The sequence below is a fragment of the Struthio camelus genome, chromosome 1 (assembly GCF_040807025.1).
Source record: "Struthio camelus isolate bStrCam1 chromosome 1, bStrCam1.hap1, whole genome shotgun sequence".
Lineage (NCBI taxonomy): Eukaryota > Metazoa > Chordata > Aves > Struthioniformes > Struthionidae > Struthio > Struthio camelus.
In genome coordinates, this window is record NC_090942.1 from 29,723,411 (window position 1) to 29,736,645 (window position 13,235).

At 39.9% G+C, this 13,235-nt stretch overlaps 1 long non-coding RNA gene across 1 annotated transcript in view; it reads right to left on the reverse strand.

Moving 5' to 3' along the window:
* The window catches only part of LOC104153563 (uncharacterized), a 17,452-nt gene extending 15,898 nt beyond the window's left edge, over nucleotides 1–1,554 (reverse strand). Inside the window, exon 1 of the long non-coding RNA XR_696294.2 lies at nucleotides 631–1,554. This is a non-coding gene — a long non-coding RNA (uncharacterized lncRNA). The remainder of the gene's footprint in view (nucleotides 1–630) is intronic.
* Nucleotides 1,555–13,235: the final 11,681 nt, after the last annotated feature.

Genomic DNA, 13,235 nt, shown 5'->3' on the forward strand with positions numbered 1-13,235 from the left:
AGCCATGTATTGTGGCAAGCCCTTGTTTGCCAGCGCCTGCTACCATTCCACCCCCCCCACCACCCCTTCTTTTTTTTCCCCCTCCCGAGACAGGATTTCCCCCAAGTGCTGGAGATCAGTAACTTGTATGTTTAATTCATTTCAGAAACACAGGAAAGCAATTTGCCAACGCAAAGCCTCGGGAAGCTGTGGTACGCGATCGCTCTCCGGCGCGGTGCCCCGCGGCGGGTCGGCCCGGTGCGCCCTGCCGGGGCCGCCGCCTCCGCCGCCGCCGCCGCCGCCGCCGCCCGGGCCGCCCTCGCCCCGGCCGCCCTCCGCCCCGGGTCGCCCCGGGCCGCTCCGGGCCCGCCTCGCCGCTTGCGCCCGTCGCGCCGCTCCGAATGAGACCTCGCGCCGATGCACTTCTCCATACACTTGCAACATGCCACATACACGTGGGATTTGGCGACACAAAATCAGCCTCTCTTTCCCGCCCCCTCCCTCAGGTCCAGATTTATTTAGAATTAAAGTTGCTTCCCTCCCCTCTTTGGTTTTTTTTTTCCTCCGTCCCCTCTCGCAAGCGGTAAATAAAGCTCATTTGCATGTCTTTGCAGAAAGTTGCTGCTGTACTAGAATAGAAACCGGGCTTACCTAGTTTGGCAGGGTATGCAAAGTAGGATTGGCTGGATCAATTAGAGAATTATCTATTTATGAAATGTCTAGCTGCAATGAAAAGAGCTGGTACAATTATGAACTGTTGTCTTGACAACTGGGAAGGACTGATTGGATCATTTTATCAGTAGGGTTGCTGATTTCAAAAGCAAGCTGCCGAAAATAGTAAGGGACTTGGGTTTCAGAAAAGGGATTTTTTCTTCTTCGTCTTTGCTAGTAGGGAAAAATGTAAAGGGGGTGGGGAGAGGGAAAAGGGTTTCGCCAAGAAAGGTCCGTGATGCAGATTTATTGGCAAAAAGCCAGAGTTGCTATTGTAAATTTCCTCGTCGGTTTCAATGTCAACCCAAGCTCGTATTTGAACCCGGAATCAGGGCAAAAGCATTATCACTCTGTCACTTTGTTGCCAGAAGTGGATTTTTTTTTGTTAATATTTTACTGTTACATCTGACAGGATTTCACATTTTCTGTAGCCCGCCTTTAGTACGTTGAACTGCCAGACAGAGAAATTAATACCCTGAGTGACTGTATTTTAATTAAGCAATTTCATGCAAATTACAAATTTTAGATTGCCAAATAATATATTGCACAAAAATTGTAGGCTGGCTGATCTGATATGCATGGAGTATTACTCTTCCAGGCGCTGTGCATACATGGGAAAATGAACAAAAATGCTAATTTCCAATCTACTATGCAAACGGTAAAAGATGCCTATTTAGATACATATGCTTTCCTTAGGAAGGGTAAACAGTTCTTTAATTTAATATAGCTGACACTTGAAGATGTGTTTTTCTCTTTTACAAAGATAATTTTTGCATTGAACAAGTAAATGAGAATTCAAGTAGAAAACATCTTGTTAATGGCGACTAATAAAAACTAATATTGCATGCAATATAATGATATTAAACCTTGTAACTGGTACATAAAGCAAGATCATTCCTATTGTTGCTCTGTCAATGAACATCAAATATGCTCGCATATTAAATATATACTTTCCGACTGGGGAAATTGTTAACCCTGTGTGCAGCCAGTTGAACAATTACCCAAGTACGGGGAAAGGACGGGAGCGAGACGCACAAAACGCGACACACTTTAAACAGCCAAAGCGGGCAAACGGCCCTCTGCTCGCTTGCTAACGAAGGAAAGAAAATGGGAAACTTCTACGGTGGCGACCAGCGCGGAGCTTGGCGGCGCACCCGCCCGCCCGCCCGCAGGGGCCCGCCGCCCCGGCAGCGGCTGTGCCGCGGGAGGGCCGCTCGGGGCCGCTCCGCGCCCCGGGGCCGCCGCGGCGGTGCGGCCCGGAGGCAGCCACCCCGGCAGCGGCCCCGGCAGCCCCCCGCCCCGTCTCCGCCGCCGCCGCCCCTCCGCGGGGTGCGGGCGGCTCCCCGCGCCCGGCAGCTCCCGCCCGCCGCCCTCCTAGACACGGCCCGGCCCGGCCCGGCGGCGCGGCGCGCACATCCTGCCCACGCAGGCACATGTACATACACGCCCTTATGCACGGCCAGCCAGTACCACTTCTCCCACCCAGTACACGCCGGAGAAACTCTCGCAAATCCAAAGTTTGCAGAACGGGATTAAGCAGAGGGCAGGCTCGTCGCCTCTGCTCGCAAAGCCTCCGTGCAAAAGAAGCGAGCAGCACTGTGATAGCGACTCACGGGAGAACTCCTCTCTGTTTTTTTGTCGCTTTCTGAGATGATGATCTGCTAAATAAGCAGCTGCAATTCCACGGAGCCTCTTAAGATAAAACTTTATAAGAGCCCCGGCATCAGCTCCTGATCCTTTTATCAGTGGGGCTACTCACTTGAGTAAACCTCTGATTTTGCTTTCTATCTTCATAACGACTTCATTTCCCAGCATCCTGAACAAACATCAGCTTCTCTGTAGGAATTAGCTGAGGCTTCCCAGATGCTGTATACAATTAACCTGGTTACAAGTTTAGCAGTCTTAAGTACAGTACTTACCATTATTTCTCAAAGTGGCTGGGTATTCTTGCAAGTCCTGAGCATCTTAACCACATTCACTGGCTAAATAGGCTGAGCACAATAGGACTAAAATGTGGAACACTGATTTACATTTTAACCACACTGCAATGTTTGCCTTTTATATTTTTTCCCTTTTTACATTTTTAGGGGGGCAGAATAGTTTTTAAATATCAGTATTTTAAAATATAGATAGTTCATCACAAGGACTAATACATTCTAAATTCTTTCTTCCCCCCCCTTTTTTTTTTCCTTCAGAATGCAAACAGCGTGTTCGGGCTTCATAAGAGTTCAGTGGTTGATTTTGTTGAAAACACATGACTGGTTGTTGGGGCAATGTATTATCTACTATTAGTTGGACCTATTTTACATTAGAAGACTTTTTCTCCTTTTTTTTTCTTTTGCTAAGTTCTTCTACCCTAAATTTGAATCAGATTTGAACTTAGCTTTCGTGAAATACCTATTCATGTCCCATGATAAAAAGAAAGTTATTGTCATGTCTATTCTCTGAAATTCATGGAAACAAAAAAGATGTCTGTGTATCTTTTTATATACATACAGAATTCATACACTTTTTTAAAAGATTTTAATGGAAGTATCTGTATGTCTTTAGTCATTTATAGCAAAGACATAGTGAACTATGGAAAGATTAGTTGAAAGAAAGCAAAGTTCAAAGGCCCCAATATCAGAAAAGCATTTTACCACCTTATAGAACATGGAGTTAGGCTATATGAAGATCATTGGTAAACAGCGTCCAGCTGCCGTAAAGCCATATTGTATTTTCAGTTACACTAACCGTGTTTGTTCATATGAGGTTGATGTTCCTGAAAGCAGCACTCGTTCTTGAATCATTACGTACTTGTGCAGAATTTTTGGTCATTATTGTCCAAATGCAATTACAATACTGTAATTCAAATACTCTGTCTGCTTGTAAAGCAGTAAAAGTTAACAACGGCTTTTTAAGCCAGAATTTTCCATTCACATCACTGGAGAATCTGCTCATAAATTGATGGCATCACGTGGCCAATGGAAAGTGGACTATACACGGACAGAAATATCTGGATAAATTATATTGTTCTTTAATAAAAAGAACAACAAACAAACATTTTTGCTCTAATTAAGTGCTAATCAGATTATTCCCTGAAAATTTTCTGAAAAATATCCCCTGATAAATTCCCTGAATATCCCCTGAAATATCCCCTGAAAAATATCCCCTGTCAATTTTCTTCAGAAAAGTTTTTCTATTTGCTTTTTAGTCAATAAAATTGTTTAATTTTTGGTCAAATAATATTCTGGGAAATTTTCCACCAGCTGTCAAGCAATTTGTTGGAATGATTTCTGTTTCATTATTCAACCAGCTTGAGGGTTTTCATTCCTGTGGTATTTGGCAGGGCAAATATTTTCAATACCTGCAACTGACCATCTTATTAACTGTGAAAAATTTCACTTGAACAATAATGAGTGTTCTGCCAAAGAATCACAGTAACTTATTCCAAAGTACATTACTCAATCAGAAATCTTGGGCAACATTCGTATGACCTTTGCTTGCTTTCAAAATGCAACATTAATGCATTTTTTTTTTTCATGTAGAAATCTCTATTGAGTAATATGGGTTAGTTTTTAAAAGATAACCCAAGAGTTTCAGCAAAATAATTATTATACTTCAGATAATAATATTCAAAGGGACTCACCTTGCAACCTTTACTCACATGAGTGCGTAACTCTTTCTTACGTAAGGACAACAAGGAGTACTTACATGCATAAGGGTTGCAGGGTTAACTCAAAGGCCCCCGATACAACAAAGCATTTAAGTGTAGGAATTACTTTTACTGTGCAGTGATGGAGTGCTGAATTGGGGCCATAACAGTTGCGGTGGCCAATGTTTCTGGAGTTAAACTATTTTGTCCTTTGTATTACAGTACTAAACTCCTACTTCATATTTTCAATACCAAATTAGGAAAATATTTGGAAAAAAAGGGATATGTGAGAAATGAGGAGGTAGAAATGTATTAAAACATGAATACAGGTTAGTAATCAAGACATTATTTACGGATAGCTCAGGCGGACTTCTCAAGGGTCAAGGAAAGCCGACAAAGAAACTAGGCTACTTGTACAGCCCATATGTTATTGGGATTCCTTACAATGAAATTGTTGCCATTGACACCAACGTTTTTCACAGAAGTTAATCTATTTGTCCAAACTCTCTCTAGGGAAGTAGCGCAGATACGGCGAGGAATTTCTGGACCGAAGCAGACACTAAAAGAGCTTCTCATCATAACACAACGCTATATAGAGAGACCATGGTGTTGTCTGATCCACAGTGATCCAAACTTAAACTTTGATCTATCACATCTGAGAGAGATGCCCTAACCACCTCTGGCTTGTCTGGGATACACACTCTTTTTTTTAAGTGCAACAACTTAGTTTCATTCCTATGGGGAGGAAAAAGAGGTTTCAAGATGTTTAAATTTTTCACGCAAAAGCATTTTTACTTCCCTAATAGCTCTCCACAGACTGCTTAGCAATCTGAAGGAGCTTCAGACATATGCAAAAGATTCTGAAAAGAGTAAGGTTTGGCCCTTGTGAAACTGGCAAAGCCTTTTGCAATTGCTTTCCGTTTGAATGATTGAACTAGTATTCCTCAAAGTTTAACAAACTGTGATGCAGCTTTAACCAAACAAAAAACAAATTTTGAAAAGACAGGAGCATGACTTTGTAATATATTACAGAAACACAGTTTACACCATTGTGTTTATATTTCCATTCCGAATCTGTTATTTAGGGGTATAAATCGTAGTCATAAAAATTTGTTCAGAACTGCAATGAGGCATAGAAATATATCCAACTTGCAAGTAGCTTTGGATAATTTTTAAATGACAGAAAGACTAGCAAAAAAAAGGTGACTCATTTTTGCACTTTTACAATTCATAAAAGTAACTCCCACTGTTTAGGCTGATAGCCTATATTGTTGAAGAGACTGCTTGTAGCACCTAAGTAGAAAATCAAATACGAAGTAACTTTTTCATTTCCTGCAGAGACAGAGACTGATGTATATTTACTGTTTTAAAAAAGCAAATGTTTGCATAATCATTTTTAGCATAGATTTTGGATAAAAATCAGTCTTGGTGAAAGATATTGCATCCCCTGATGACGTCAATAGAGAGACAGTTCTGCTCACCATGCCTTTTATATCTGTGTTTAGGAGCTAGATAAGCACAACACAATAGTGTCAGAGACATTCTTATAAACAATGAGGGGATAAGAAACTCTCAGGAGCTGGAATTATTTTTCTATTGCTGGATGGAGAAAATCCAGAGCGTGCCCTGTTTGCTAAAAGCATGTTTTTAATCATGCATCGGAACATGGCAAGAAACTTCTTCCTGGAACACTTATCTGGAAACACGGTGAGCGGCACTGATGATTATGACAGTTTCCAAAACACAGGACAGAGAGTGGAAGAGTGGTTCAGCATTAGGAAGCACAGTAGCATCCTCTTGGAGTTCCAGGCTCTCCCTTATTAGGGTAAGGGCAGAGTTTCTAAACCTCTGGAGAGCTGCCTCGAGAGGAATCCAGGAGAGGTTCCTGCTGGCACCCTTCCACCCCAGGAAAGGTGTAATGTGATCCTGTTCCCTTGAGGATACCTTCCATGTAGCAAGTTATAAAAGCTGTCATGCTGCACAGGCCGTGAAATGGCTGTAACTCTTCAGCGGGATACAAACCGGGGGAAAAAAAAAGCTTGGCTGAGCTCTATATATAACCTGTATGGGGTGGGAGACACTCCAGAATTCAGACTCAGAGGAGGAAAGAGACCACGGACAATTTTTTTCTTTTGATCCATGCAGTGACAAGTTGCCATTAGGTGATATCTTTCTTCATGTCAGTAAAGTTGCAACCATCTACCTGAAACATTCTAGGCTTTTTTCACACTTACTGGCCATTCTGAAGCATCAACAGCCTTTCCTTCTGTTCTGGTATTCATTTCTTATCAAGCTAGGCGAATACTGGAAATCATGTTCATGCGGATTTGCCGCCTTCTCTGATATAATCATTCAAAGTTCCACTCTGATGAAATGCTAATAACTGAACAGACCTTCCACCAAAGACACTGCTTCGCATGCACTTTGAGACATAATTCATGACACTGTAGCACATTCCCCTTACCACAAAGATGATTCACTGCTACGAGAAACAAATACCAATGTTTAAGAAATTGTTTCTGACTTGTGGAGAAGTAACTCCAGGCCCTGAAATTCCTTCCTATTACACTGCACAAGAGGAGTAACTATGTTAGCACGATAACTATGGATCCAGGTGAGAAGAGAGAAAGGAAAGACAGATGGTTGGAAAAAGGGTCTGTCTAATGTATAACACCTGTATATGCACAAGATCCACATCTACTAGCACAAGGGTAAGCGACTGGGAAAGGAGCATAAATTTTGGCAGTGCAGACAGAAGTCGGGGAAAAGTGATCTGTATACAGCAAGTCCCATGGCAAATTGAGATATTGATATTGATATTATTACTGAAAAATGCATATCAGATCCTCTGCCGATCCCAGGTGATCTCAATGGTACCTTCATAAGGTCACAGATCAGAGGAGTACACAGAAACAGGGGTTCAGCAAGGCCCACTGTGCTGAACACCATGGAAACAGCCTGGTTAGTACAGCAGGTCAAAAACATTTATCTCAGATTTTGTTTAACATTTACTGTTTGAAACAGCCATTTCTTTAAAGATTTCTTTTGCTTTCTCAACCTTTTTTCTGCTTTCCACCAACAAAATGGAAAAATAAAAGTGAGAAAGACAAGAAGGAAAGAATTGAGAAAGGGTAAAAAGAAAGGAGGGAAGGAAGGAAGGTAGAAAGGAAGATAACTGTCTCTACTTTCTGTTTTGTTTTTGTTGTAGAAAACAACAGCTTCTGGAATTGCACAGAACCTTTTAGTGATTACTGGTATGTTATTCACTGTACTGAAAGTCCATTTCGCTAAAGAATAAAATGTTTCAGATTAAAATGTCAATGTTTATGCTCAAATGGCCTCAGATCTATGGGATTAGAAGTATTTTTCCATGGGTACCTGATTTCCATACATTCTTCATTCTGCATGGCTGCAAGCCATGCCTCATAAAGGTGAGAATGTGGCATAACTTTGCAGACATAAAACCGCAGCTCTTTGTGGTATTGCTTTCAGTTTTATGTAAGGCCAAATCTATGGTGAAATTCTAGTTACTTTATTTAGTTCCATGGGCTGGGGCAACCTGAGTAAGGGAAATCTGGAGAATTTGGCCTTCCAATTAAACTATACATAACATAGTTTCAAAGCATAGTTTAGGTTCATAAAAGCTGCAATATTATGTTTCTGCCATTCAGGCGATTTCAGCAAAAACTTTATAAAAATAAAAAACAAGTTTCAAGCTAACTCGAAGTCCAATTGGACAATGTAATATTATGATAAGTAATTCAGTTTTCTGTTATTTCTGATTTCTGTATTTTAACACCTCATGCAATTGCATACCATTTGAGGAAGTCAACTGCTGCTCCTATGACTGCAGAGTACTGTTGCAATTACTATTGCAAGCAAAATGAGCTATTATTGGAACTACAGACTTAAAAGCCAGAGTTACTCTTCTACGTTTTTATTGACATATGAGCAGCAGTCTTTGCTGAGATAAAAGAAAAAACAAGAAAAAGATGCAGTACTTTTAAAGCACACTCAATGAGTTTTTGAAACTTAGGAAGCTGATACAATTTTCCAATGCTACATTATTTCATAGCTTTTTTAAATGCTTATTTTATTAATACCACCTTAACCTTAATCTTTTGTGACTGACTGGAAGCAGTATCAGACAAAAATAGATGCCTTATGATGCTTTTATATCTTGTTTAAGTTTGAGTTTTCATTGCTTTTTTCTTTTTTTTTTCTTCCCTAGCTTCTGATCAATTTCCCCAAATATTTTCCTTAGTTTTGGGAATGCAACATTAAAATAATTTCATATTTAATTAAATTATAAAGCTCCAGTTAGAACTTATCAGCTAGTAGGTATAATTTTAATAAAACAATCATAGCCAAGAGGTAATTTTTATATATTTCTTCTAAGTGCTGGTAATTTTATTCTGCCTTTCAATAATATCACCGGCACAATCACGAAAAAACCCGTCTCTTTAACATGCATTTATGTTCTGGGTTATTAATCTTTTTTTTTTTTTTTTTTTTGTAATTTTGGTCACTTTCTAGTCCTCATCTGCTAGTTGTCAGTGTAACGAATAGTTGCAACTGCTCTCTGTCCTAGTGAAAGCATCACGGGAATGACAGATGCAAAACAGATGGGGCAGTCTAAAACTGTACCTTCTTCTCACCTACGTACATTCCACACATAATTTCCTAGTTAAAATCAAACCCTTATCTTCACAGTGAGAACTGTCCGTTCACCCTGAGCCCGTCTTCACTATACATGCTAACGGCCCCTGCCTTAACTCTCTTCACTGTCCCCTGTTGCATTGCTTGCCATGTCACATACATCATTTCACAAACCTCATTAATCCCCCTTTCTGCTTTTTTTGACAAGTCACGGCTTTTCCCATCTTTCTTTTACAGTTCACAGGATCTTGAGCTTTTCTTTTCTTCTCTTCTCTGACATACCTCTTCACAAAAACAGGATGACCAACTTCCCCCACATTTTGTCTCAAGTCCCTTCTCATTTCTCCTCAGCTGTGTTCCCTAAAGCTGCACCTGAGCACGATCTTTACTGAAAATTGTATTTAGCTCACTAGAAAGGACCAGAAAGGCATCCCAGGACAGGTCTTTCACATCAGCTTTCATATGAGCCCTGGACCTTTTGTAGCGTAGGGTCTCATTTTGGGACTACAACGCACCTGTCTCTTCTTCTGAGAGAAAATATCCTGATTCTTTATTTTGCTTGTCCCCAACTCTCATACTCACTTCATAATGCTGCTAAAAAGAAGAGGGAGGAAGGGACTTACCAAGAAAAACTTCTCCATATTTATCTACTCTCCATTAACAGATGACTTTGAAAAACGAGAGGCGAATACCCTCTCCTTGCTCAATGTGATCACTCCAGAACATCACAGTGCTCTCCATCAGGACAGAGGGAGGTAATTTCCTCTGATACTGACTATGTTACATCTAGTCTGTGGAAAAAGATGGCTTCACTGTGTGATACTGCCCAGCAGCTCCTTCAAAAAACTGTAAAAATCTGCAAACTTCCTAATCCTTGCATAAGCATTTAGCCACGAGGGTGTTACTGCTACTAATAGAAGTTCTTCAGCTAAATCCCTACACCCTCCTGTAATAATCTACACAAGAAGTAATGTTCTGTAATGCCATTCATTCTCTATTTTTATGTCATGCCACAGTCTAATATTCCTCAGTCCATGGCAAATATGCCTTTAGAAAATAGCCTGAGATGGGACGGGATAAGAGCCATGATCAGATGGAAATCACTCACTGAAACAATTCTTTCTAGCGAGTTGATAAGCCAGACACTCAGGATATAAAAAGTGCAGGGATGGTTTGTGCCAGCTACAGTCTCTAGCTGGAAGATTTGGCTCTAAAACCCATGAAGAAAAGAGTAGTATCTGCTGAGTGGAAAAAGAGAAGCCAAGATATTTGAGAGAAAATGGGAGCCACTTGAACTATAATTTGCAGTTTATTAGCAATTGATAGCACTAGAGAATGGATGCGGGGGAAGCTAGTATTGTCCAGACACACAGAAAGAGGAAATTATCAGGCAAAATCAGGAGACCACACATCTACGGGAAAGAAAAGACCTACAGTATTTCCTTGATCCTGCAGAAGCCTTCTCATGGTGGAGAATATTAGAGTGAGCTGAAAAACGAGCCCAGAGCGCTGTTCTTTGAAATGCTAGCTCTCTACAACTTTTCAAGTTTAATCCAGGATGCAAGAAGCAGGATGACATATATTTTGAAGCAACTGACTGAAGTTTTCACTGGAGGTCTTTTGTGACAGAACATCTGAGAGGAAAACAGATTCAGTGTAATGCTGCTAATCATCACAAAGAGTGGGAGAACTTGTCATATGGACATACACGGGTTTGATACACATTCTGCTGCAGTGACATGTAACAGTAATTAGCAACAGGCATACCTAAGAGGAATTCAGCATCCTATTAGCACTGGCAGATGTGCAGTGAGTGCCTGCATCACATGCCACAGTTGGAGCCATATAGCTAGGAAGCCCTTTCTACCTTTGTCCACTCAGGCTGGGCAGCCTGTAACTGAGTAAAACACAGGCAAAAAAAATCAATAGATTATTAGAAACTTACAAATTAAAAAAAATGGCTTTTGCTGCACACTGAAGGACCTATAAGAGGCAATTCATGCTCAAGAGATAGAGGAAAAGTCTTGACTTTATAATGATTACTGGAACAGTTGACATGGAATTTAGTACAATGATATTAAACAAAATCAAACTACAGTAAATGCTCCTTAATAGACATTTTTGGAAAACACGTCAAATTAATTTGATGTGTTGGTAAGTTTGGCTGAGGACACTAATAAAGTTAATAGATGCAAGCTTGAATAAGGCATTTGACTTACCTGCACATAGTATTCTCAATAAGACTTTATAATGTTATAAGTAAAAGGCCTAGATCTCAAAGGCTGATAACATTTAAGACCTTAAGAGGAATGATAAATATCACATAGGGTATGTCACTGGTACAAAATAGTATGCTGCATTGGTTAATGGTTCACATAAATACAAAGTATGTCTTGAAATGGCTAAATATAAAGTCATACATATGAGAAAAATGCAGAAAAGTACAGAATGAGAAATATCTCCAGAGAAGAAGTGACTATGAAGATTAATTTGGCCTCATAGCAAATCAGCATGCAGAGCTTTTAGGCTGCTAAATTTCCTTTAACAGGAATAACAACATCCTTGTTTAGATACATTGGAACTTAAGAAGCAGAAGAAAATAAGTTATTTTTAATCTATCACAACTACTTAAACATTTGTTCTGTTTATCTTTCTAAAATTCAGAAAAGCTGTTGAAATGTTTCAGATATTTACAGAAAATCCTAGAAATTGAAAATTGTACCTTCTAGTGAAAGATTCAAGAGACTTGGTCTACTTAATCTATCAAGAAATAATCACAGTCCTTAAATACCTACATGGGAACCAGATATTTGATAAGATGGCTCTTCAGTCACGCTAATGAAAGTATAATAAGATCCAATAGCTGGAAATAGAAGCTTGAAAAAACTAAGCTAAAAATTAGGTGCAGAGTTTCTGACAGTGAGGGTAATTAGCCACTATAACAATGTATTAAAGGTTTCTATGGATTCTCTGAGGAATTTTTCAATAAAGTTGCATTTTTTAATGGTATGCTGTATTTCCAACAGGTTTTACTTCAGAAAAGTCCATCAGCCTTTTTTAAACAGGAGGTGTGACTACATGATCAAAATGTTCCCTACAAGGTCTACCCTATGTAGAACTTAGAATAAAACACTTAATGTCCAAATGTTTGGACATTTAGAAGTTTAGTCTTCCAGAAGTGGCAAAGATAGCTGCAGGTTGCACATGGACTTTCTGCCTCAGATATGTTCAAATGAAACAGTTTGATGCACAGTTATGAAGTATCTGCCCCAAATGGCTTCATATATGACAAAATAGCAAGGCAAAACAGCTTTCCGTTTTCTGAGCATCATGAATAGTGAATCTGCTGAATGCAGACATGCAAGCTGAATAAATGTTCTTTACTGACAGCAGAATGTAGTGCGCAATTCAACTGATGCACATTTGAGTGATTTTGCTCTGGGCCTTGGGGCTACTAGCAAATATTTCTAACTAAAAGACACTGCAAAAGGATACAGAAGCTCAGAATTTTCAGAAGACGATCACTATGAAGCATGAAAAGAAGTATTTTATTTTGCTAATAAAACCTGTATTTCTACTGTATTGCTACTGATGAAGCCAGATGAGAGCCAAAATAACAACTGGATGCTTAAAAACACAGTTTGAGCAAATCCTAACCAGCATCAGAGCTGAGAGGCTGCAGACACCCACACTTTTTTTCAAGAAAGTAATTAAATATGAAAAGTTCTGCTAGGTTCAAGCATCTTTCCATCTCAGACAAGCATAGCAGCTAGGTATGTTCTCCCTTTAAGGCCATTTGTGTCTAAAAAATCTTCTCTGTAGTTTATATTGCAGTGCTTAGGAGTTGTGGATTTAGCTGCCTTCAAAAAAGAAGAATTCATTCTAGGTTATCACACATTAGATGGCTGCTCTAACAAACAGGCTTTTATATAAAAGACTACTTATTTTTCCAAAGAATTGAACGTGTCTGTCACCTGTAACTGAAAAGTTGACTTAGTTACCAACTTACAGGAGGCAAATCTGGCATGTGCATCCCAGCCACTCAGAAACTTGGTGACAGGGACCGCAGAATTGATTTGGATTACCAAAACACATACACACACACACACATACACACACCTACACACACGTGCGCACACACACTCACTTTTTTTTTTGACTGGGTTATTTTTGTTTTCAACTATCAGTTCCCCATCCAGCTCACCATGCCAGGGGCAAAGAGGCTTAAGAGCTGCGTAAACTGGCATTCTAG